The 27396-nt window shown below is 43.4% G+C and overlaps 1 protein-coding gene and 2 long non-coding RNA genes across 8 annotated transcripts in view; 2 read left to right on the top strand and 1 right to left on the bottom strand.

Moving 5' to 3' along the window:
* Positions 1 to 27396, top strand: part of LOC309537523 — a 940942-nt gene that overhangs the window by 619214 nt on the left and 294332 nt on the right. The window lies entirely within an intron of this gene.
* On the bottom strand, positions 1029 to 26465 carry LOC309537520. The gene is made up of 3 exons (XR_014221949.1): positions 26090 to 26465; positions 21295 to 21455; positions 1029 to 1090 (listed from the first exon to the last, which is right to left on the bottom strand). It is a non-coding gene; the product is annotated as an uncharacterized lncRNA (long non-coding RNA).
* Positions 24289 to 27396, top strand: part of CDH8 (cadherin 8) — a 250914-nt gene continuing 247806 nt past the window's right edge. Inside the window, exons 1-2 of one of the 6 annotated variants that reach the window (XM_082232293.1) lie at positions 24289 to 24348; positions 24682 to 25308. The gene's annotated coding sequence lies outside the window, so the exon portion shown is untranslated. Of the gene's footprint in view, positions 24349 to 24368; positions 25334 to 27396 lie in introns of those variants that run through there. The other 5 variants (XM_082232294.1, XM_082232296.1, XM_082232292.1 and 2 more) reach the window with 5 other exon arrangements.

The raw sequence follows: 27396 nt of genomic DNA, 5'->3' as shown, positions 1-27396 counted from the left end.
AGTTTGAGATGAGGTATATAAGCCAAACATGATTTTCACCTCCTTTCCATTTCATTCATGGTATCATAAGGTTTATTGTCCAATCGGATATATAGCTTACTGTAAAATATTAACTCTGCCTCTGGTGGGTGAAGGGTTTTGTCCTTCTAGAGAATCTTAGGCAATGAGTACAAAGCATATCTGTGTTCAGATAATATTCGATGAGTTCCTATTTAAGTCTACTTATGGATCATTCCAGTTATTCCATTAGGAAATAGAAGTATTGCTCTGCCAGCCTTCAAGATTATGTATTGTTAATGTTAGCTTTACTTTTGCATTAATCATATCCATTATGCATGAGGCAACTCAGAGGGTGAGGGTGTGTAGCAATTTGTGGTTTGGAGACTAAACGTCTGTCTGAGGGCACTGCAGAAGTCTTTGTGAGGGCTCTTTCCTAGAGAGATTGGTGTGAAACTCCTACACAGAGCCAAATACTTTGCTCTGCTGAATGATAAAGAGAAGGGTGGAAATAATAGCTCCTATTTTATTGCTGTTGATGTCAGCATTATATATATATATCCTTTGGGGAAAGAACCTGCAGCATTATGCTAGGTATTCAAAACCTGGCAATGTTTGTCTGTAGCATGTGGGAAGTGCAGTGGCGTAGCGTGGGGGGTGCAGGGGGGGCCGGCCGCACCAGGCGCAACATCTGGGGGTTAGGGTTAGGGGGCGCAAATCCATGGGTTAGGGGGCGCAAATCCACGGGTTAGGGGGCGCAAATTACTTGCCTTGCCCCGGGTGCTGACAACCCACGCTACGCCACTGGGGAAGTGTGTGCATGAGAGCCTAAATGCACACAACTGATCAATGCAGTAATATTAAAACTCCAATCCTGCTTTTGCCAATTCCACATTAAAAGAAAAGACACCCCCTTTCCCCTTCCTGCAGATACTTGAACTTCTATTGTTAAGGATGGAGTTCATACAACACTGACTATAAACTGATGAAGACAGAAGAGAATATCAACAAAGAGAAGCCTCATTTGGTACCTTGGCCTCTGTTGGACACATCCTGGGTTTGGTGTCAATTGGCCATCTCCCGGTGGACATACCTTAATTGAAAAGATTCATCATTTTAGGAACACAGTTATTATAAATGGGCTCAGTTCAAGGTATGGATTTTAAGCTTTAAAACTCTAATGGCCCCTCCAGACAACCTATTTACTGAGCATTTATCCTCATTTGCTTGCACAGAGCTTCCATGGTGGTTAGATTATATCCAGTCTTTATTGAGTATTCATTCTTATTTGTTTACGGGACAGTTATATGACTGTATTCATCCTGATTTGCTTGTGCTGTGTTTGTTCATTCCACACTTACCAATGCATTTCCTGTCAGTCTCCTAGTAAAAGCATGTGGTTTGTTGGTTGTTGTTTTTTAAGGGGGTGGGATTTGTTCCACTAGGGTAGGGCAAGAGAACCTCAGGGCCAGGAGGTGGATGCAACCCTCCAGCTCTCTCTAATAAGCCCTTGGGACTCTCTCCAGCCTGAGGCAGGTGCATATAGTTTCTATAGGTGTACTGACTCACTACAACTCTATGGAAACTAGTGATATAAAAGGCAACTGTAGGCTATTCCCAGTAAACTGCTTGTGCACTGTGCTTTAGCCTTGTGTTATTGATGTTGCTGCATGTTGATTGGTGAATTTTGTGTATGACTCCAGCAGGGACATTGTCAGTGAATATAGCATTGTAATTGCTGGAGGGAATGGAACTGCCAGCGACTGCATGGCAGTGACTGTCATTTTTACTGTGTTAGCACTCTTCCTGATATTGATATGGTGACTTTGAGTTTATTGCTGGGGAAAAGATAAAGTCACATCTGACTGCCCTATCCTATCCTTTATATACATACCAGCAAAAAGGAATAAAGATACCTTTCCTTTATGAAAGGGCTTGCCCATTAAACATCTTGCTTTGTCCCCAGCACTGGATTCGTTCAGCTCTTATGGCTGAGACCTCACCACCTCTAAAGCAGTAAGTCAAGTTAATCACTCTTACTGCATTTGATGCCAAAGCCCTGTCCCTAGCAGAATTTGAGAGCTGTCAGAAAGGGGCTTTGTGTGTACTGAGTGCATGACCTCATTCCGTCAGTTTCCTCTCTGGTACCCAACCATCCAGGAGAGATGTTGTAGCAATTCTCCTTTGCAAGCAAGCATTGTGATCCTCATTTGCATTTCCACCATATGCTCATCTTACCAGGTTGCATGAAGTCAAGTAGCTCATGTGGTAGGCTTTCAAGAGTTGACTCAATAGCAAAAGATAAATGTCAAAACCTGAGGACAGAAGGCCATCACCACACTTTGGGGGTGTCATCAATGAGCAACCTAAAAATTGATACATAGAACAGTTCCAGAGGACAAATGCAGCCCTCCAGGCCTCCCTCTTTGGACCTTGGGATTTTCCCAAGATATCCTCCATAGCTTCACTCCTCACCAGTCCTGCTTTGCACCCTGCCTGTCTGGAATGGGTCATTGAGCTCTGATAATGCCTCTTCGCTGCCTTGATGAAGCATACGTGAGTGTGGGGGGAGGGACTAGCTTACTGTACAAAAAATAAAATGCACCTGTGATATTCGCCCCACTTTTGCCTCTGTCCTTGTCCACCACTGTGCTGCAGTACACTAGGAACCATGTTGTTGTTGATTAGTCATTTAGTCGTGTCTGACTCTTTGTGACCCCATGGACCAGAGCACGCTAGGCACTCCTGTCTTCCACTGCCTCCCACAGTTTGGTCAAACTCATGCTGGTAGCTTCGAGAACACTATCCGACCATCTTGTCCTCTGCCATCCCCTTCTCCTTGTGCCCTCCATCTTTCCCAACATCAGGGTCTTTTCCAGGGAGTCTTCTCTTCTCATGAGAAGAGTCTCAGCTTCAGGATCTGTCCTTCCAGTGAGCACTCAGGGCTGATTTCCTTAAGAATGGATAGGTTTGATCTTCTTGCAGTCCATGGTACTCTCAAGAGTCTCCTACAGCACCATAATTCAAAAGCATCAATTGTTTGGCGATCAGCCTTCTTTATGGTCCAGCTATCACTTCCATACAGCACTACTGGGAAAACCATAGCTTTAACTATATGCTAGGAGCCATAAGAATCTACATATTGCAAAGGTTGTGGAACAAAATGCATCCACGAGAGATGGGAACAAGCAATAAAGATGTCTGAGTCCAATCCTAATTTGAGGCAAGCAGCTGAAATCTGGCACTCAGCCTCCATATCCCCCATTTAAGAAAATGCCCTACTACTATTTTAAGTTCTGTCTTTTACTTCTGCCCTGAAAGGAAAACAGTGCTTTGGAACAGCACTGTCAATTACAGGCAACAGAATGAGTGTTTATAGTCCAGAGTACTTTAAAGATCTGCAGCATCGCATATGTTAATTAAGCAATTTTACATCTTCAGTGCACTCCCAAGCTGCCAAGTGGAAGTAAGTGTTACTTTTTTGTTTCAGGTGACAGTTGTCCAATCTGCAAGCGAGTAAAACCCATCTCTCCACTAAAAGAAGAATGCTTTTCAGAGCAATCAAAAGCAAAAGAGATTGGTCTAAAGGAGTTGATTTGCATGATACCTTAGTATTCTGCACAGACCCTGTGGTGTATAATCAGAGCACTCCCTGCGAGCAACCCTATCCATTTGTGAGCTAGGGGAGAAAAGTTTTCTGTGATCACAATAAATAAGATGGATCTAGGCTGGAAGGAAAGTGTTTAAAGGAGGGGAGGAGAGAGGAAGCGGCCTCTGAAAGCAAGGTCAATGGAACAAAACAGAGGACAGATAGATTAAAAGGAGTTAGAAAAACAAGGTGGGCATGAATAATAATTAATACTGAGACAATAAAACCTAAAAGAATGCTAAATGAAAATGCGCATTTGCTAACTGAAGCAAGGGGCATTATACTAGAACACACTCTTTAAGGCTGAGAATTTTTAAAGCACATCTAAAAATTAGTAGGTCTGATGGTGACAGTTGTTCTCCATGATGAAAAGAAGTTGTGTCTACACACACACACACACACACACACACACACACACTGCACACCCCACTGGTAGTTTTTTGGTGGTATACAAAGCATAATACAAATATAATACATATAGAAAGCATAAATACTTCCAGTCTGGTGCATCAAACCATCTACTACTATTACTATTGCTACTACTACTAATTATTATATCACTCCATAGAAGAGGAACAGGGACCAGCAGTTTAAGAACAACAGTCTGGATTGTTGTTTGTTTTGTATTATTTACACCTGTCTTTCTCTAAATCAGGATTATATCCCATACTTCATCATGTTCATGTTCTCAGGACAGGCTACAAAAAAAAGTTACAAAAAAGTAAATAATACTGGAGTGGCTGGCCGGTTCCTCCTCCAGGTGAGCTACCAGCATGAATTTGGCCAAACTGCGGGAGGCAGTGGAAGACAGGAGTGCCTGGTGTGCTCTGGTCCATGGGGTCACGAAGAGTCGGACACGACTAAACAAGTAAACAACAACAATTTGGATTGTTATGATTCTATATTTTTAAAATCAATCAAACAAAAATTATTATATATGTAAAAAGGGAGGCTTGGGCGGTGGTGAGTTTGGGGTGGCACCTTCCCATTTCATATCGAGTGATGAAACAGGATGGCACTGTCCTTGCTCGTCCCTCACAAATGCCATCTAAGAAGAGAAAAGGAATTCCTGCAACAGGGCACTTTCCCTCCCCTCCCCTTCTTGAATGTACACTCTGTAAAACGGAAGACCCTGCAGTATGAGGAGCCAGTCTTATAGCACACAGTCAACTCAAGTGGAAATGACGATCTTCTTATCATTGCCCCAGTCCCATCCTTGAAACTAGTCTGTAAAGAGGAAAGAAGGAGACACTCTAAGCAGAACAGGAGAGAACTGCCTTCTACTGAGCTCATTCACAGGGCCGTCTTAAGCATATGCAGGCCGCGGTGCAAAGATCCACGCGGTGCCCCTAGGTTGCCCAGAGTTGTCAACCTTTTTTTGGGGGGGGGACCCCAAAGTTGTTGACTTTGGAAACAGTTATTTACCTTTAGAACCTTTAGAACGGTTGTGCGACACAGGGACTCACAGCGCCAATCAAAAGGGGTGCTAGCACCCCACACACGGGCGTATGAAGGGGGCTGCAGGTTCCATGCTGGGGGGATAAAATGCCAGGCAACACGTACAGTTGCTGTGCTGTCCGTCTGCTGCCTCCCTCCCCCCACATGGCGGTTAACTTATGGGCACTGTGTGATGCATCCTGCTGAATGCGCCAAGCTGCGGGTTCTTTTGCTGGCTTTTACGCTGTCACCGCACGTTTCCAGTGCCGTCCAACATGGGGTGCCATTGCAGAACGAGGGGGAATTCAAGCAGCATTGAAGGCAACATCTCTGGACAGGATCCATGTGCTCCTATTTGTCAGGTTTTGTTGCTGCCTTTGGTGCTGTCGGCACTCGGCGGATCCCACCACAACGTTACACAGCGCTCTGGGTGTGGCGCCAAACAGTTAGCTGCCATGCAGCTGGGGCAAGAGCCAACAGCTGAGCGGAACTGAGCCTGTTGGAGCACCATGGACTCTTCTGCTGCTGCGGCTCGACGCGAGTTCCAGGGTGCGTGTTGGAGTCCAGGGAAGAGCCACCTGCAGCAGAAGAGCCGGCAGCACTCCGATGGGCTCTGCTCCGCTCGACTGTCAGCGACTCTTCCCTGGACTCCAACGCTTGGCCCTAGACTCTCGGCCAGAGACCTGCATTCAGTTTTTTGAGATTAGGAGAAGGGGTTATTATGCAGAATTGGTTTTCTATTGCAGGGCTTTTTCAGATGGAGTTCTGCATTGCCACATGATCCAATGCCCCCATGGCATTGGCCAGAGGCCAAAGTAGGTAGAGTAATGGATGTGACTCTGACCTATGTGCGGTAGAATACATGCTAGCTGCACCAAGTTACAACTTTCTGCATTCATATCCCACCTACACACAACTCAAACTCCAAGCAAGCAAGCAAGCAAGCAAGCAACAGGCACTATCACAGATTAAGGACACATCCTAGCCATGCAAAAGGGAGGGAGTACAGAGCAGGGCTGGTGAAAGATGTGGCCTGGGAGTGCATCCCAAGTCTGGAGGGTTACATTTGGTTTCTGGGGCCTGAGGTTTCAAACCCTGATCTATTGTATGTGTGTACCAAGTATCAAAATGAAGCCTATAGAAGCCAAAACAGACCTGAGGTTATTATAACATTGGGAATATATGTGTGTGTGTGTTCTCTCTCTCTCTCTCTGTCTCTGTGTGTGTGTGTGTGTAAATATGAACTGACTCATCAGCTGCATGGCTTCCATTTATACCCCAAAGTGTAGATCAGTGTGAGGGCTGTGGTAGAGCATGCTCATAGTTAGAAAATTAAAATTAAAATCTTAATATGTGTAAATTATTTATAGAAACATATAACAAATAATTGGGGGTGGGGGAACACTGCATAATAAAGATGAAAGGAGAAATTATCCTTGTGAATTTTAAAGCTGAAGAATAAAGACTATTACATTAATAAGACTTAATTGTGTCATTAAATATTTAAAATTACTTTCTTTAATAAATGTTGTTTTTACTTAACATATTTCTTTTCTGTCTATTACTTTTGCAAACCTCCTGTGCCAAACAGTCATGTTGGGGCGAGGAGCCTGTATGGTTCACCCTTTCCTGCACCTCTTCAACAACAGTGAAAGGGGTAAATCCCACATATATAATTTTGCTTATTCCACCTGTTTTAGGGGATCTTCTGGATGATGCCTTGTATCTTGTGGCAAGATTCCACAGTGTTAATGGAGCAGTTACATGGTATTGGGGAGGGGGGGTTGTCTAAAGAAACACATCCAACATGCACTAAGGAAGATAAAATAACTATGTTTGACTGAACAAAATGTCTCCCTTACATAAAATAATTCATTTTTTTATGTCAGCCAAGAAAGGAAATAAATTTATGGTAAATAAATAATGTTTCAAAGAACCATTTTGGGGAAATCAAGTGTCAAAAAGAAGAAACTTCTCATTCAGCACCCTGTTGACTCACAGGCATCAACAAATTATTTGACAGTAACTCAACAACTCTTTGATGAACATTCAGTGAATGCTTACCAGAAAAAAGTTATGGATCTGTTTGGGGGGAAAACAGTGGAAGATGTGAATGCAAATGAAGAATACAAAGCTCCTTTACAAAACAATGGCTTGACCCCAAAATGCAATATGGTTGTCCAGTACATCTCTGTAACTGCCAGAGCTCTTATCAGGAATGAAGTTTGTTTACAAGCATACATCAGAGATACTGTGGTGTTCAGTTCCAGACCGTTGCAGTAAAGCGAATGTTGCAATGAAGTGAGTCACACATATTTTGTTTGTTTCCTAGTGCATATACAAGTTCTGTTTACACTATACAGTAGTGTATTAAACCTCACACACCCTGGCTGAAGATGGGAGTGGGGAAACCCGGGCCCAGCCCTAGTCAGCTCTACTCCGATGGTCAGAAGAAGGGCGTTGGTGGCATGGGACCAGGTTGCCTGCAGCTGCACCCATGTCCTCATGAGGAAGAATATCTCTGAAGCACAATAAAATGAAGCATGCCTGTATAAGGAAAGTTTTCCATGACATTATGTCACAATTGCCCTGTGAGAAGAAAGAAGAGAGCAGGGAGAGGGATGATTGTCCCTTCCTCCCCCAACCCACTCCAGGTCAACTTTGCATTTGATATATGTTATTCATTTTAGCATTTTAAAATTGCAATCCACCTTGGCTGGTCGTTCTTTGAAATTTACCTTTCTCCAAATTTTGTAGCACAGTTCTCCAGACAATGTGTACCAAAAATATGCATATAACTAGTGGACAGTGTGCATAATAATGCAGGTATTTTGTAGTGAAAATGGTGTTACTATTGGTACCTTCACATCTCCAAACCCTAGTCAACCTGTGTTCACTGTGCCTGGACCTGCAAATGGTCTGAACTGGTATAAGGCAGTTTCCTATTCTCATGTACTGAATAACCGGTGACATGTCTCACAGGAGTTTTGGGATAAAGTTATTAGCATAGCTAATTATCTCCAGAATAGACTGTTTTTGTCCGCTACTCAAAGGATTCCATTTGAGTTCAGCATCACATGTGAAAGACTTCTGCCCAAGACACCAGGGAGCTGCTGCCAATGAAAGTGAGCTATACAAGACTAAATGGACAGTCTGACCCAGCTGGCACAATGTGCAGGAATGTACACAGTTCACCTGTGAATGATCCTCTAGTCAAAAATAAAAGCATCCTGTCCCCAGAGCAAAATAAACAGCCTTGTGGCATGCCTTAAAGTTGAAGAGATCTCTAGGGGCCTTTGAACTTTCCAGATGATCTGCCTTGTTGTCTAACACCATCCATCAGTATAACAGTTCCAACATGGCAAAGATTAAAACAGTGACAGTCTTGACTACTTGTAGCACTCCAGTTCTTACCCTAAGGAGCAATGCTTACATTGTTCCACACACCTACACACCACTATTAAACAACACACATGGCTTTTCTCTGCATGCTGTAAGGCAAGGAGTGGGGAGCATCCCCCCCCCCAGGCTGAAAGCCAGAGAAAATAAGAGAAACCAAAGACCGGAAAAGGTTGGTTTATGGAAAGCAGGAAAGTTGGATGCTATTATGGATCAAGGGTTTTGCATAACTCTATACTGGAAAGGTGATAGACGGAGAATTGGAACTATTTTATTTTCATTATTTTCTGTTTGTAAAAATGCTTGGTTGTGATGTTAAGTTGTGTATACTGCTTTTTCCTTGTTTCTTTCCAAGCTTTAATAAAAATCTTTTAATTTCCAGAGAAACTAAGAGGATAAAAAAACTGACAGATTCACCCACCCCTATAATCAAAATGCTTTTTCCCAAGCCATCCTCATATCATTTTACCTGATCCACCTTTCCTGCTGTATCTATTACTCTATGTATTGCAAGGTCTGTTGATAGATTAGATAGATAGATGATTACTATTGCATAACTTTCTATCATCTATCTATCTATCTGGCCAAGGATTGCAGGCTACTGCTGTTTTTACTCCTCTAAATAAATGCTAAGAATTGCTAATATGTATCCCCCTCTCACTGAAGCAATCAATACATTTTACACAAGTTAGGGTCTCAATCCTCCAAACATATATTCTGGAAAAGCCCCTCTGGAGAATGAAAACATGCACTGTCACACAAGGTAAAATGTCATAGCAAAATTACAAAATGTTCCTAGTCTAAACTTTTATATACAATAGATGTCATATTTCCATATAAGCAAACAATTAATGTGGCAAAATGTGTCATTGATATAACTCCTGGAAGAAGACATGTTACAAATTGCTTTGGGATTTAAGCATGGTAGGAGTGGAGGCAGCGAGAAGTTGTCACTTTTTAATATATATTTGCAACTGGCTTAGTTACTGCACGCTAGAGGGCACTTGAGGTAGAGCAAAAGAAATATCATTGCAACCCAATTGAAACAGCTACCTGCATGAAACTAAAAGCAGAGAATTAGATTTTTTTATGATAGCTAAATGTTTTGCTTGATATACTGCTATTTTGTTTGATATTTTATGATCCCCCATAATGTATATTTCCTATCCTTAATGGTCAACCTGACAGCAAGAAATCAAAATTGCAAAAAGTGTCTCAGGAATGCTAAGGAGGTTTATTATGCATTTACTGTTCTTGCAATACACTTTACTTATTAGAAAGTTGGAAACCTTTCTAATGAGTAAAATGTGAACCCGCATGTTGTTAGCGGGCCTCACTTGGGGCTTTTGCTCCACTGTATTCTACCAAGTAACAAGAATACGGGTTAGAAAAGCAAGCTGACTTTAAAACAGAGATAGGGAAGCAGAAGCTCCTGCATCAGATCTGATGCGTGCCGCCTTTGCAACTGGTCCATCAGCCTCTCACCATCTTCTCAGACCCACATGAAGCTTCTTAGAAATCTTCACATGGAGAAAGATTATGAACTTTTTTGCTATGTGGAGATTATTTGGCTTCTGTGCTATGCAGCAAGAAAGAGACTCTCTCCTCTTGACTATTTCTGTGTTTGAGTGTGCATGTGTGCTAAGTGGTATGTTTCTGTGTTACGTGAGTTTGTCTTAAGTACTTGTGTGATATTGGGTGTTTCTGACCCCACCTAGGGATGCACACTTTGGCAGGTGCCTGTGCTCAACTCCGGTGAAAAGAACTGAGGCTTGAAACAATACAGGGTAAGGCTGTAGCTCAGGAGTAAAGTATCTGGTTTGCATGAACAAGGTCTAAGTTCAAACACTGGCACTTCCAGGTAGGGCTGGGAATTTTGCCTCTCTGAAGCCCAAGTGATCCTTTGTCAGTCAGTGTAGATAATACAGAGGTAGGCTTCCCATGTTCCTAAGCACAGACTACCCATCCCAGCTCCACCTCTCCCTTTCTCTGACACACTACGCACCAGCCCATCTTGCCACCAGGCAGAGTGAAATATATTCTGAGTCGAGTGTGGATTTCATGCTCTTTATCCAGCTCATAGTAGCAATGAATGAAACTTTTCCCAAAACGTCTAGCTATATATACATTATTTACAAAATGGGCCCCGCGTGATTGGCTAATTCTGGGCTGCTCCTGTAGGCCAATTAGGTTACGGATTCACCTCCTCCAGAAGCCTGATTGGCTGCTCCTGCAGGCCAATCAGGTTGCTGATTCACTTCATCCAGGAGCTGGATTGGGTGCCTCCTGTGGACCAGTCAGACTGCTGAATTCTGGATCCTATTGTTCTAGGATTCAACTCAGTACATAACACAGAGGAAGGTCATTCAAATAGACAGTGATGGTTGGTCTCTGGTAATGTGGAGGGCCTGTGTGAATGGTTTGGTACATAGACACCAAAGAAGGATGTCAAAAATGCCAGAGTGATCAATTCTAGTGCTTTATTAGAAAATAAGTCAAACTAATAGCATAGCCTGAGAAGCCCTGCTGCCATTGCAGACTTGGAATGGACATCGAAACAGCAAGAGGGCATCATGACTTGTCTGCAACCAAGCACTCATTTACGAATTACTTTTACAAAAAACGGCATATGCCAATTTGACCAGAACCTCCCATTAGCCCACCTGCTTTATGAAAGCATAGGTGGCAGCCATCCAAGGTTTACACATAGCTCCACTCACTAGCTAGGCCAATAACCAAGCTTCTCAAGGCCTCAGATACAGCTGCATCACAATCCTGGATTTCCATGAATATGGGGCAGGGTATGGAAGCAAAAGAGAAGACTGGTTGTATAACAGCAGTGGCTGTAGCATGGGGGCATGAAGGAAGAGACACTGAAAGGGGGAAAGTGGTGGCTTAAAACAACAGGGGAAGTCTCAAAATATTGGGAAGTGAGGAACATAGAGAGATTATTCCACCCACCATACAGCCTACTTCCTCCCCCAAGCCCCCAACAAACCCTTATAACAGCACCTTCACACAGTGTGTTCACTCCTAGTACCATGTGTTGTCTTCAACATGGAGTTCTGGATTCAATGTAGTAATTTAGAAGGCATTAATTAATAAGCAAACATCTATATCTGTACAACTTCCCTCAACTGACCTAAACCTCTAACCGAACAAACTAACTGGCAGGCTTGCTCTCAATATTCTGTTGTTTGTAAATATATAATAACATATATCACCACAGGATGGGTGTGCAAAAGGGGCTGCATAATAGGAGAGAGGAGGAAGAATGAAATGGGGGTGGTTTGTATACAAGGGGGAGTTGGATGAAAATGGGGTGCAAATGGGTTGTAAAAGATTGTGAGGGTTTAGAAATTGGAGCAAGGGAAGGGCATAACCTCTAGCATTATACGTTAGCTGAAAATAATTTCTTTTACAAGTGCTGCATGAAAACAGACTATAGTTTTGCATACATAATGCCAAGTAATCACAGATCAAAAATTACAAGGTCCCCCCCCCAACAGGAAATAGAAGGCATGATTAAAAGATGCCATGTTTCCATTTCTTCTGCACAATTCCCATTTATAATAATTTGTACCATCTCATAATGTGAATTTGTAAATTAATTACAAATTTATTTATGGCAATCCCTAACTGTTCAAGGAATTTATTATTATTATTTAAAATGATTTTCTACTGGCTATTGTGAATAAAGGCTTCTTTAACTCTATTGTTTTGTGGGTTACCACCCAAAGCTTATTTCAATGTTTTTCCTTTCCTTTTGGTTTCACTATATTTTAAGGGTTTGAGGGTAGACAGAGAAGATGCATTTGAAGCTGCTTTCCCACATTAACCCTGCAAAAGGAAACAAAGTCTGAAACTCATATAATAATAAGACAACTAGCCCTATACAGCTTGTGATCATGATACCTAAAAGACGGTATCATCCCTTATATTCCCAACCAACTACTGCACACTGCAGGAGAGGGCCTCCTGCAGATAACATCTTATCAGGAGGTTCATTCTACAGGATGTCAGAACTGTACTTTTAGTGTGGTGGCACCTATCATTTGGAATGCAGTCCCATATTATCTTTTCAGCAGTGACAGCACCCATTGAAGATTTACCTCTTCGTTAGTTGTCAGGAGACCCCTCTATTCTCCTTTGAGTTACAATCCTCAGAGTGGTAAACAATCAAGCTCTCATCTCAAGCACCTCGGGCAAATGTCACTGTGTGAGGATCATAAAAGGAAAAAGGTAAAGGTACCCCTGACTGTTAGGTCCAGTTGCAGATGACTCTGGGGTTGTGCGCTCATCTCGCTCTATAGGCTGAGGGAGCCAGTGTACAGCTCATGTGGCCAGCCACATGACTAAGCCACTTCTGTGGCCAGCCTCATGTGACTAAGCCACTTCTGACGAACCAGAGCAGCGCACAGAAATGCCGTTTACCTTCCCGCCAGAGTGGTACCTATTTATCTACTTGCACTTTGGCGTGCTTTCGAACTGCTAGGTGGGCAGGAGCAGGGACCGAACAATGGGAGCTCATCCCATTGCGGGGATTTGAACCGCCAACCTTCTGATTGGCAAGCCCTAGGCTCAGTGTTTTAGACCACAGCACCACCCGCGTCCTGAGAGGATCATAGGAGTTGCCTAACATGCTAAGCACCCTTAACCCAGATATTGGGGGGGGGGAGCCATGAGTGTTCAAAGTGGCACTAAAGTGTTTTAAATGTATGAATATGTCTCTAGTAATGTTTACTCAGAAGTTGTTTCCATAGACATAAACTCAGACTGAGGAAAAACAATGTGTCCAGTTCTGTGTTCATTATCGATTGTGTCAAAAGATACCTCTTATTTTTGGAGAGCTTCAGCACACACTACAAGCATGCTCATGTAGTTTTGATGCTATTCTCCTTAGCATCATTGTCCTCCTCCTCCTATATTCTCCTTGTCCTTGGCCTCTTTTGCCCACACTGCCATTTAATCCACTTGCCTAAGCCAATCCACATGACTTCTGCTGATGAAGGTGCAATGCTGCTGCTGACACAATGGCCTCTCAGATATCGATAAATAAAATCATGTGACTCAGCATAACCAATTGGATTAAAGGACAAAAAAAGGCCAAGAGCAAAGAAGAAGAAATTGGTTCAGGGAAGCAGGTGCAAAAACATGTGCTGAACATCACTGAAATATAGATGTTGGTGGGCATTTTAAAAAAATGTGTTCAGCTGCATGCAATGTGGCAATTTTTGAGGAATTGCAATATGTGTGGCTTTTGGGGGGAGGGGAGGTCTTTCATGTATGTGATTAATTCTAATCATTCAAAAATATAGCTAGCTCATTATATAGAAAGGTGCAAGATATTAATGAAGGGAGAAAATAGATACCTCCATTTTTCTTTCACTATATTCTTGCTCAAGTTGAGGGTTTGAGCCTGTACAACACATGAACTTGCTTAAAATGATTTACCCTAAAAACATGAAACTGCATTTAGAACATTGTTGCATGTAGAATAATTCAACATTTCAAAGCCACATCTTCATGTTTGCATAGCTGGGAAGAGGTGTAATAAGGGCATTTAAAACAGGTATTTTCATTTGAAAATTCCGTTTAGGATCTTGCAAATACACATGTACAATATATCCATTTTTATGCACACTTTACCCTAGTATATGCACTTTTGTACACTTTTTTTAGCAAGAAAACTGATTGCAGAGTTCAGAGAAGGGAAAATTTTGTAGGATTGCTGTTTCAGTTTTGTGTTGTTTCAGAAAGTGCAAAATTGGTAGGTTTGCCTTTAAATGTGAACTAAATTGAATTTCTTATCCACCCCTAATTATATTACCTGACCTTCACCCCCCCTCATCCCCCAGACCACTGTCTGGAGAGCAGAGAAACCCCAAAGGATGCAGTCATTGGCCATCTCTTGCTATCCCAAAAAAGGCAGCAAATCGCTTAAACTATTTACTGCATGGGAGTTCAAAAGCAAAACCATCATGTACCTTTGAAGCAGAAAGTTTGCGTTAAAGTCTTTCATTATAGTATCTGCAAGCTCATTTCTATTCAGCCAGCAAAAGCTATGAATGGGGAGAGGGGGAGAGATACTTTGCTCCAATGCAAATTCAGCTCTCCTTTCTAAAATAAAGGAAAGCCACATTTTCTGATGTTAACTTTTGCACGCTGTAGTGTGCTTGTGGTGCCCTGAGGGAACCAACCTAACTCTATATGGTAATAGAACTTTGTCTAGTAAATATAACTGTTGAGCAGATGTGCATGTGTTTTAAATATACATTTACTTTTTTTCAAGACGGTAGGAGTCAACCAGACCCCGTATATTTCGGAATCCAGGGGGATACCATTAAAACAAAATCTCATAGCAAAATGGAGTTCTGTTTTCCATATCTGTGAGAAAGGTTTTTATTCCATGGGTTCTTCCACATAGTCTTATTGTGGATTTTTGTTGTTGTTGTTTGGTGAATTCCAGGAAGAGCTTTTATGTGCATGTATGTAGAATTTCTGTTTTACTTTTATCTTGTTTATCTGCTGATATAAAAGATTACAAATGCAAGAAAAATACACAATTGTTGCCATTTGTTAATGAAAATTCAGAGCAGTGTACTTGTTACCTGAATTGTGGCCACTGTGCATGAGGATCCTTTCATGAAATACAGGTTTGATTCTTCCACTACATATATAAACATGCAGCTACAACTTAGTGTGCTCCTTTTCTTCTTTTTGCTTTTTATAATGGCTTACTCCATTTATATCCTAACTGGAGCCACTCCACTCTAGAAAGCACACTTACCACATTGTTCTCATAAGTACAGTCTTCTCCTGAGGACTGAAACTTTGAGACAAAATTCAACTAGATTGAAGCAAAATGGACTGTCAGCTCACAGTGCTGATTGGCTGGGTGCCGATGATAGCACAAAGCATCCTCTCTACAGAGTCATTTTTCAGTGTTTAAAAAATGTAGGGGTTTTTTTTTTGGGGGGGGAGTAATGGTGGTGATACTTTAAACCAGGTACGATCAGACTGCCTATGTGTGTTTACTCAAAAGTAACCTCCACTGCGTTTAATGGAGCTGACTCCCAGAAAATTGTACAGAGGGTTACAGCCTGACAGTGCAATCCTATACATGACTACTCAGAAGTAAAACCTATGAGCTCAGTCTGACATGCTCCCAGGTATGTGTGTATGGACTGCAGTCTAAATGTAAGGTTACAACATTTATGTCACAATTCTACACATGTTGGCTAAGGAAAAAGTCCCATTGCATTGAAAGAGGATTTTTCCTACAGAAAAAGATATGGGATTCAATCCTATAATCTAAATGATTGATTGATTGATTGATTGATTGATTGAGCCATCTTCAAATATGTTAAGGGGTAGCACATAAATGGTGAAGAACATTTGTTTTATGACGGGGTATGACCCAAACCAATTTTACACATACTAGTATGGTATAATTAAAGTGTTAGACTAAGATCTGGGAGAACAGGGTTCAAATCTCTAGTCAGCCCTGTTATTAACTGGCTAATCTTGGGCTAGTCATTGTCTCTCAGCCTAGCCAACCTCTCAGGCTTGTTGCGAGGATAAAATGGGATGAACGGGAACCATGCACACATCCTTGAGCTTCTTTGAGGAAATGTGGGGTCAGTAGTGTCTGGTGGGGAAAGGGGGTGGGGAGGTCAGTGCAGGCACCATGGCAAGAGTGGCAGATTGGCTCTGCCACGGTGCCCATGATGTATCAACCCACCTGATGTCTTTCTCTCTCCCCGGCCCCCTGCAGTTACCAGCAGTAACTTCCACATTGGGAAGCCAGGTAAGCAATGCCTGCCCACTCTGCCCCACCCTTCTGGCTGCTACTGGGTGTGGTGTAAATGAAATAAATAAACAAGCAAACAGTCAAGCATTGGTTCCTTCTAACCATTCACTGTCCACCATAGCTCTTTATTGTGGTCTTGAGCTGATTACGCTATTAAAAATGACGGAGCAGGTAGACAGACAACACTCTTGCTGCGTGTTCAGAGTCACAAAGGCAAATGGCAATTCTTATTTTACCCTGAACACAAAAGGACAGAGGAAACTCAATTTCCTTACCGTTGGTGATGTCTGGGGGAACATAGTCTCGCAGGTTTATTGCTGTCATGAAAGCATTTTGGGGCAGCTGCTAGGAACCCTGAACCTAAGTAAGGCCCACTACTGGGGCCCTCTTTGAAATAATGGCTGTGATGCTCCTATGAGTGCTGGAAAAAAATACAAGGCATTAGAAAAACTTGACATGGTGTGTTTGTGTGTGTGTGTGTGTGTGTGTGTGTGTAAAAATGACCTTGCCCTACATTATGAGGTCCCCAGTACCTACCAATCAAACAGATTAAAGGTATGTTCAAAATATACATCCCAGCAGGGTAAAGAGGTTTTCCCCATATGACAAAAGCTGTATGATAAGAATGGGGAATGCTACAATTGGGGGGCTGTCATAGAGAATGCCTTCTTCCAAGCTGCTATTATTACCCCAAATTTCTGAGAGTGGTTGGACCACTAAGAGAGTCCCTTCTGCTAATCACAACATATGATATGGGCTATAGGAAAGGAGGTGGTTTTTCAGATATTTTCAGATATTTGAGGCTTAAGTTGTTTAGGCCTTTAAACATCAATGTGAGGACCTTGAAATGGGTCTGGAAATTACTGGAAATAATGAAAATAGAAGATGGCTATTTTAATTTCTCAGTTTGGCATCAGGCAGTGCTTCCATTTGAAGTCCCAATTGTTGGAACTTCAAAGTGAACCACAGGGCTTTCAGATTTCCCTTTGCAAATGTCTCCATAAGAGGTTGCTTACAAAAAGCTTTCAAACCTCAGGGGTGGGGGTGTTGAAGGGGCTGGCGGGACTAGCTATGAGCTTTCATCTGCCCATCAGTTGATGGGTTGTCATGTTGCACTTCACAGCACCACTTATTAGCAGCCACACAAACTGCAGAATGCCATGACTGCTTTTCATTTTATGTTAGAAATCAACACAAAAATGCTGACAAATTTTCATGAACACACACACACACAAATGAGAAACCAATATGGGTAAATCCAGCCATCCCTATCTGCACTGCTTAGTAATGATGTTATTACCGCATGGCATATGATCATCAGCGTCCACTCAAACTCACAAACAAGGTACCAAAAGCCTGACCTGACCTTTCCACCTTAACCTAAGGTTGCACTGGGGGTCCTCATTAATTCTATGATTGTGTGAAGTTGGGAGTGTCCACTCGTCCTGATTCCTCATCCACTGGTACACATATCATCGCGTATACTGAAAAATTAACTACACCATTGGCAGCACAGCTAGGAGTGGTAACAATTTATGCTCTATAAGATGCCCTAGTCTTGCTCCTAAGCAAACGGAGTCATAGTTCTTTGTTCATTGTGGCTGAGAGCCTGTAGCTGAAGTCCTTCTCGTCTTCAGTGTAAAATTGCCCCTTCTTCTCCAAAGAAGAAAGAGTTCCAATTGCACAAACCAGTCCTTTTTGTACCTGACAAGTTTCTCTTTCTCTCCCTCTCTCACTTCCTTTGTTGTGCGTTCTCTCTGTCTCCTCTGCGGTTCTCCCTCAGCATCCTCTTGGCAGTGCTCCCACCTTCTCTGCCTCACAGCTTTCCATCTCTATGATCATTCACTTCCCTTGTCGGCTGTCCTCATTTGGCTCCCTTGTCCATTTCCTCCCAGGCTTCTCTATGTTCTTAGCTGCCCCCAGCGAGCCTTGACTCGTTTGCTTAGTTGATGCCTCTTTTCTCTGGTTGATGATCTACAACTCCCATGATCCACTGTCAATGGTTGCTGGGACTAGGAAAAGACAAAACTATCAATTTTTATTTTCTCAGTTTCTTTCTCTCTTTTCTCACTTTTAAAATCTGTTGTCCATATTTCCACATCTATTATTATTATTGTTGTTGTTGTTGTTGTTGTTGTTAATAATAATAATAATAATAATAATAATAATAATAATATGTAGTCCACTTTGCCTTTTTACAATTCAGCAGTGTGTTCATTTAAATAAATAAATAAATTTATTTTAGAAGTCTGCATGTACATTTTAGTCAAATTTCTCCTAATGATAACATTATTGCAAGCAATTTTTTTCTGATATAATACATGTTTATATCTTATTTTCTCCAATTTATCAGTTTGTATGCATATGCTGTTGGCATATACATTTTTAGGCACAGTTTTCTCCAGTTCATGCACTTTTGCAGCCATTAGCATGCTGGAAAACCTAATTGTAAAATTTGGAGAAGTTTGAATTTGGAAGCATGGCTGTGTTTCAGTTGGCATATTTTTTGGGGGGAAGTGGGAATTATATAGGGCTGACGTTAAATGCAAAGTAAAACAATTTTCTTCACCATCTATAACTGAAGATGAAAACTGAATGTGTAGGTTCTATTTTCCCTTTCTTCATTCCTTCATTCTGTACTTAAGTTGTTTTCAGACTACCAGTTTATTAAGCATTCATCCTGATTTGTTTACACAAACATTGTGGGGAACTTATACAAAGTCAGCTGTTTACTGACCACTCATTCTGATTTGTTTGCAGGAAAGTTATACAGTGTTGCATTGAGCAATTGTTAACCCACATTTTCCAAAGCATTTCCTCGGTATGTTCCTTCCTACAAAAATTATCTTGTTGTTGTTTTAAGAAGGCTTGCTGTGCAAGAGCAAGAAATCCACTTTAATTGCGCAGTCTGAATTTACTAGTATGCCATTGTATCCTACCCACAAAATAGCAATAGTCTGCAAGTGCCCCCAGTGGTAAAGCACAGTAATTACATACAAAAGGTCTGAGATTCAATCACTGTCACCCCCAGGTAAAGCTGAGAAACATCTCTGCCTGAAAACTTGGGGGGCTGCTATCAGTCAGTGTAAAGGAAAGGACTGGTGCTGTGATTAAAAGGTAAAGGTACCCCTGCCCGAACGGGCCAGTCTTGACAGACTGTGGGGTTTGTGCGCCCATCTCACATTTATTGGCCGGGGGCCAGCGCTGTCCGGGGACACTTCCGGGTCACGTGGCCAGCGTGACATCGCTGCTCTGGCGAGCCAGAGCCGCACACGGAACGCCGTTTACCTTCCCGCTGGTAAGCGGTACCTATTTATCTACTTGCACCCGGGGGTGCTTTCGAACTGCTAGGTGGGCAGGCGCTGGGACCGAACAGCGGGAGCGCACCCCGCCGCGGGGATTCGAACCGCCGACCTTTCGATCGGCAAGCCCTAGGCGTTGAGGCTTTAGCCCACAGCGCCACCCGCGTCCCTTTGGTGCTGTGATTATTTTATTGTAATAATCTCTGTGTCTGATCTTTTCTATGTATACATTTTAATTCTACTAATGTTTAATTGTTTTTTAAAGATTGGGTTTTTATATGTTTTTAGCTGTATGGATAGTGCTGTATGGAAGTGAGAGCTGGACCATAAAGAAGGCTGATCGCCGAAGAATTCATGCTTTTGAATTATGGTGCTGGAGGAGACTCTTGAGAGTCCCATGGACTGCAAGAAGATCAAACCTATCCATTCTTAAGGAAATCAGCCCTGAGTGCTCACTGGAAGGACATATCATGAAGCTGAGGCTCCAATACTTTGGCCACCTCATGAGAAGAAAAGACTCCCTGGAAAAGACCCTGGTGTTGGGAAAGATTGAGGGTACAAGGAGAAGGGGACGACTGAGGACGAAATGGTTGGACAGTGTTCTTGAAGCTACGAACATGAGTTTGACCAAACTGCAGGAAGCAGTGGAAGACAGGAGTGCCTGGTGTGCTCTGGTCCATGGGGTCACAAAAAGTCAGACACGACTAAACAACAACAATCCAATAATTCCCCCTCCCGCAAAACATTTAAAAGGATATCAGATGTCAGTCAGCTCAAAACCTGGTTGGAGAGGAAGGTTTTTGCCTGGTGCCTAAAGGTGTATAATGAAAGCGCCAGCCGAACCTCCCTTGAGAGAGCACTCTGCAGATAGGGAACCACTGCAGAAAAGTCCTGTTCTTGTTTTGCCACCCTCCGGACCTTTTGTAGAGGAGGCACACAAAGAAGAGCCTCAGGGGATGATCTCAGAGTCCACGTAGGTTCATATGGAGAAAGGCAGTCCTTGTGTTATTGTGGTCCTGAGGTGTGGCGTTGTAAGCTGCCTTGAAATTTAGTTTGTGCAATAAAAGTGGAGTAAACTGCTCCATGGTCCTAGTGCAGCAGAACTGCTTCCTTTAAAAAAACAACCTTTCTGCAGCTATGAAATGCATTAAAAAGTGTGGACTGAAAGAATGTTTCATGGGAAGATTTGTAAACATCCTGCAAACAAATCAGCATGAATGCAGGATGAATGCTCGGTGTCCCATAACTTCCCTGCAAACAAATTAGAGGAAATGTTTAATAAAGACTTGATGTATTCTAACTTCTGTGTAAGCTTTGTGCAAGCAACTCTGGATAAAAGCTCTGGAGGAGTCCTAGAACAATTGTAAATGGCACACTTGAATGCAGCACTTACTTCTGCCTTGCTCCACCCAGTATATGTTCCAAGCTATCCTAGAATTGGCTCACTCTTAGAAAGTGGCTGTAGGAGTGCAGCCTTAAGGCATATTCACAAGATCTTTAAAAACTCCAAAGTAATCCCCTGGAATAATTGTAGTTCCTGGAGCTATTCTCTTGTGGGTTTGAGAACCAATGTTGGCATTCTGCCTGTGCTAACAACATGCACTCACAATCACTTTGCACAATTAGCTATATTATAGCTCATGTCTTTCCTTGCTTGAAATCAAGGGGGTTAAAGTGTGATAAATGGCAGTTCTTACCTCTCTAGATTAATGCATGTTTATCAATAGCCACAGATGTTCACGATCTTTTTCTATCCCTTTCTGTCTTCTCACACACAAAACTTCAGATGCTGTTGGACTCTCAACTTCTATCAGCCCCAGCCAGCCTGGCCAGTGGTTAGGGATGATGGCAGCTGTAGCTGGGAAGGGGAAGGAATCATAGCTCAGCAGTAAAGCACATGCTTTCAGTTCCATTGAAATGAAATTATGAAATGAAATGAGGATATACCTGTGAAGAAGGTCTGTTCCCTTCACACCCTGCTTGTGGGCTTCCCAGAGGCATCTTCGAGGCTGTTGGGAGAACATTGCTTGTCCAGACGGACCTTGGATCAGTCAGAGATCTTCTTATGAGTACTGGTAACTAAATGGTGGTGGGCATTTCAGATCAATTCATTCAACAAACAGCAAAGCACTGATCTTGTGTGTGTCAGTAGAGGCTGGTTAGTTACAGCAAATAGGGCACCAACCCCACCAACCTCAAGCTGTGTACATATTCCCATTCAGTACACTCCCACTGCTAGTTTGGGAAGTGGTGTGCACATAATAACCTCAATCCACATCTATCCTGCATGCTGTTTTCTTTTGAAAAATCAAATACATCATTTTGATGTGTTTCCCATCAAATCAGCTTCAACTCAAATTGAGGTGGGGGGAGGATCTCTAGTTGCACTTTAAATTGTCAATGTGTACATGGCCTCAATCTGCCCTTAGCCAGACCCAATTGCTCACCTCCTTGCTTACAACCAGTAGAACTCAGCAGGGAGGAGTATGGGGACAAACTAGGATTACTTGGTTCTGGCCATCATTGGCTCTGTCTCCACCAGCTTTTTTGCTCCCTTGTACTCTGTCCTACCAATCCCAATGGGTACCAGCCATCACTTCTGTGTCTGTCTCTGTGTTATGTGTCTGCTAAAATGCACATCAGCTTAGTTCTCCAGCAATAAAAATCAACAGACCCCCCTGTCATGGGAGGAATGGTGGGAGGAGCCAATTGGGGAACCACCAAGGCTCAGAGCCTGGGTAATGATGGTGGGAAAATGGTGAGTGGTCAGGGGGAGAAGAGGGAGAAGACAGGGAAGAGGTGTAAGAAGCTGAAGAGATAACAGGACTTAATGAGCTGGGAGAGTCTGTTGTCGAAGTCTAGAATCAGAGGCAGAGAGAGTGGGAGGGGAGAGGCCAAGAAGCAGATATGAGTCAGACTGGTGAAGAGTCACAGGTGTCAATTAGTGTTGTGTGTTATTTAGTAAATGTAACCTAATTTGTTGATATCTTGTGTTAGGAGATGTTTGTTCTTTTGTTTTCTTTATTATTATTTTATATCTTTATTATTTATCTTTATATATTATTATTATATATCTTTTTTATGTATTTCTTTTTTGTGTGTATGTGTGATGTATGTTTATTTGTTTGTTTTAATGTCTGATGTAGCAAAACAAATTAAAATCAATAAAAATTAAAAAAGGAGTCACAGGTGTCTTTCCCTCATGCTGAGACAAGCTCCCCTCCATCCTTGTCTCCCAGAACCAGAAGAGGCATGAAAAGGGTGAAGGAGAGATTGGTGACATGCAGACACAGTCCCTAATTGCTTGGAAGAAACCCTGGAGAGGAGACAACCATGGGGAGGGAGGGACCTTCAGTCTCAGCAATCTGTCAGGAGTGAGTCAGCAGTAAATCACACTGTGCAAGTTTGACTTAACTCTATATTAGCAGAAACAAGATCTGCACAGCAGTGCCAGGCCTAATAAGCATAGCAACTTCCTCATGTGGGCATGGGGAAGATGAGTTGCTGTCCTCATTAGACCTTACACTCCTGTGCAGATCTTGCTTTTGCTAATAAAGAATTAACTCCAACTTGGTTAAAACTTTGTTTTGTATGTTCATTTCTGGGGGAAAGGGGAACTAAAAGAGCATATAAGAGGTTGGTGAAATTGTAAATTGTGTAGAGAGCATAGTTGCAAATGCCTCTCACCCTCACAACACCACTAGAGCTTTTTAGAGTCACTCAGTGAAATGGATTAGTTGGTCAGGTGCCTGGAAAGACAAAGTGAACTACTTACAATGCACATACCTTGAGTTAAGGAATTCCCTGCCCTCAAGGTGTCCTGATATCTGGCCACAGTGCTATCCTATACATGTGTGCTTGGAAGAATATAAACCACACTGAGTTGAATGAGTCACTACTGTAAGTAGGTATAGGAACATAGGAAACTCCCAAATCAGACCACGGCCTTATCCAGCCCAGTACCATCAATCCTAACCAGCAACAGCTCTCCAGAATTTAAGGCAGGCATCTTTCCCAGCCCTACCTGGAGATGCTGGGGCTTGAACCTGAGGCTTTCTTTGTACAAAGCATGTGCTCTGCCACTGAGCCAGGTCTCTTCCTGCACCTTCAAAATATTTCATCAAAGATCAGATAAAGCCATGGATCTAAAAATCACTGTCTATTTCAACACCACCTTCAGGCCTTGCTCACATCTTGACCATCTAGAGACATCTGACTGGGCAACGCTAGAAACAGAATACTGGGGTTAGATGCAGCTTTCCTCCAACCTATCCCAGGAAGTCTCCGCTTATGTCCTCAGGACCTGAGGACGCCTCCTTCCAGCCACTCTCTTCAGGCTTGGGGAACCTGTGGCCCTCCCCATGTTGCCAAACTCCAACTCCCATCACCACTGACGGTTGGCAGAGCTGCCTCCAGCTGATGCGACTCGGAGTCCATCAACACCGGGAGGGCTACAAGTTCTCCACCTCTGCTTAGGCCTACAGTGTGCCCCGCGGCACCTTCTCCTTGCGTTTTCTCTCTCCAAGAGCGGGAAAACTACAAGAGAAGTTATTGCACCCGTAATTTGCATGGAGTGGGGGGAACGCTAGCCAAAGGCAGGACATCAACAGGCTTGGCGTGGTGGGAGTTTACTCTAGATCCCTCGTTCCCTCCCCCTTTGCTTGAAGTCTCCTCCTTTTCTCTCTCGCTCCGATTTTCCTGCTTTGAGGAATGAAGAGCAGCAGAGTCCTTAAAAGGCGGGAGTTGCGCAGGTGAGGAGGAGGAGGAGGAGGTGGTAGTGGTGTCCTTGCCAAGAAATCGCCCCGAGCCGGCTAGCGGCAGCCTTTCAGGCGGAGGGAAGGGCTCTTTAAAAAAAAGGGGGGAGAGAAAAAAACACAGAACCCCCGCCCCTAAACAGAAACCCCCAAAGAGGACTAGAAAGTTAAGCGCGCCGGCGAGATTGGAATGGAGCAGGCGCGCGTTCCAGCCCGGCGTTCTCGGGAGCCTTTAGACCTGCCTCCAAGATCAGCCCAATAAGAACTGTCAGGGGAGGCTCTCCGCTCCTCACTTTTCTTTTTTTTCTCTTCCCCCACATCGCTTCACAGTTCCATTTGGCAGGCGGGCACGTCGGAGAGCCAGAAAGCGAGCGAGCGAGCGAGCGGCTCGGCGCGTCTGAATGAGTGGATTTATTTTGGAATATCCCTCCCGTTCGCTCGGCCGGAGATGGGCTGTTGCAGCTGCTGCTGCCGCCGCTGCCGCCACTTGTGCTGCCGTTGCAGCCGCCGCTGCCGCCGACGAGCGTTGCAACGGGAGACGGAGACCCGGCACTGATCCAGCCCCGCGCTTCGCCTGGCCAGCCGGACCGGAGAGGAGAGGAGCCCCGGTCGCCCCGGCGCTTCCCCGCTCCCCAAGACCGTGGGAGAAATAAATATTTTTATTTTATTTTTTAGAAAAAGAGAAAAAATAAAAGCCGAGGGAAAGCGAGCGAGCCAGAGGCAACATTGGTGTGAAAGAATGAAAGCCGGTCGGAGGCAGGTACCCGCTCTTGGCCAAGCTCGCCCGGGCTGGCGACTATTCGCCTCCCGCTGAAAGAACAAGTAGCCACCTTTCCAGTCGAATCTTAAGATTATTTGGGGAGGGGAGGGGGGAACCGTATGTATTTCACCGCGCTGAAGTAGGAGTTTGCAAGACGTTCCTTCTTGGAGCTCCGGGGGGAAGAAGCCAAGCAGGAGGTACCTTTTGCCGTTATTTTTTTTGGTACGTGATAAGATTTTTCCTGGGTTAGAGAGTCTTATCACCAGGAGAGGAAGAGGGTCGCGGAGGGAGAAGTATCAATCTCCAGCTACCTCGGTCTCTCTGATAGCTCGGATAGTTTTGTCTACTTATTCAGCTGGGTCTTCTTGGGGATTCCTGGTTTGGGGGGTCTGAGTGAGGATGGTGGTGGAAGATCTCAAGGTGCCCATACCGGACATGCCTTTCTGCAGGACTCTGCGATAGCGGTGGGGTGGCGTGTGGTCACCGGTGATGGAGGGGTTGGTGTTTTTGCCCCCCCCCCATTTTAGAACACTAAATCACTGGTCTCTTTCCCACCATCTGGTTGATAGATCCAGGCATACATTCAAGACTTGAAAGACGTTGCCTGGTTGGTGTTGAGAATTTTTCTCTAACCCCCCCCCCCCCGCCAGATATATTGAGAATCGCCTTCTAAAAAAAGACCATAGCCAGCCGCCAGCCAGATACAGAGAAAGGAGGATAAACTGGGGTGGTGGAGAGGGGCAATCTAAAAACAGAGAGGAGGGAGAAAATTATTATTATTATTATTATTATTATTATTATTATTATTATTATTATTTTCATTTGATGTTAAATATTCTGCTACTTTGGCTGAGAAAATAAAGGGTTTAGAAGTGAGCCTCTCTCCTCCCGGTATCTCAGTAAGTGAGCAGTCAAGCTCCTTTTCTACAAGTTGCTGCCCCCCTTCCCCCAAAAAGGGAACGGACCTCAGTTGCCTACCTTAGCAAAGCTGCAGCCATATCAAGATGAAACTTAGGATCAGCCCCCACCGCACCCCATGTTAGCTCCAGTCCCTTGATAATGACATGCTTTCCAAGGAAGATACCGAAAACACTATTGACCCCCTCCCTCCAAGCCAGCTTCGGTCTCTCCTAAGCGCTTCATCCAGAATTGAGGAGGGGTGGTGTTGGGGAGAAGGCTTGGAGGAATAACATGTTCTCTTACATTCCTGCTTGTATCTAACAGCTGCTGGGTAGTAACATCCCAATCAAGCTGTCAAACAGTCTTCCCCGCCAGGCTACAGTGAGCCATGGCAGAACATTTTGTTCAGCCATGGAACAGCACAGGCAACAGATCAGAACATCTCAGATTTGGGGCAATGTAGGCAGGGATTTGCTCTAGGTCCTTATTTTTGCAGGTGGTCTTGGTGGGGGTTTTCTAAAAGGAATCACCAGAGGAGTGGCAGTGCTGGTTAACGTGGTTTCTGCAAGGATACAAGGCTTAGAGTGTTAACTTAAATAGGCTGCAGATTTGGATGGAATCCTTCCAAAGTGACTTGCAAAACCAGCCATCGATGCCAACAGGTACCAAACTATGTTAAGCACAATTCCATCTTTAACTTTCCCTTCCCTTGGATACAGAAATAAATGCAGATACAGGCAGACAAAAAGAGTTATCCTTAAGGTTGATAATACCCTGAAGGAAGAGGTAAGAAAGGAAGATCCACTGGCTATTGATTCCCAGGAGCATCATGGTAAGGGGACTCTTTGTCAGTCACCCATTACTGTTAACTGGCCATGGACTCAAAACATAACATAATGTTTGCATTAGGGGGGATCTAACAGCTGCTCACTTCAGTCCCAATTAAATAATGTCACTGATAACCAGCAAAGCTATAGAGAAGCCTCTTAACTTTACCCACCCTCTCTTGAAAATTCCCAGCAAGGCTTTCTTTGCAGACAGGGGCTAAGACTGCAGTCTTCTGCCCTTACAGAAAGTAAATTCACTGACATCATTGAGACTTAATTCCAAGTAAGCATTCTTAGGATTGGATTGCTCCATGTGGCACTTTCCGAGGAAAGCGTTTAGCAGGAATCCTAGAATTAAGGCAAGGGATATCCAATTGGAATTGACCTGCTACAGAAAGCCAAGATTTGTTGAAAATAATCAAAGGGAATCACAGAGTTCCCAGTGGTCTGAATTCACTTTTTAGCTGTCTGAAAAATCATGCAGAAGAACAGACGGAGACTAAATATTCCACTGCAGTGGGGGTATTCTGCAAACATGCAGCGCCAGGAATGAAAATG

This window comes from Podarcis vaucheri (genome assembly GCF_965113315.1).
Source record: "Podarcis vaucheri genome assembly, chromosome: 7".
Taxonomy (NCBI): domain Eukaryota; kingdom Metazoa; phylum Chordata; class Lepidosauria; order Squamata; family Lacertidae; genus Podarcis; species Podarcis vaucheri.
The sequence above is the reverse complement of the archived record's forward strand: the minus strand, read 5'-3'. Positions and strand labels throughout refer to the sequence as shown.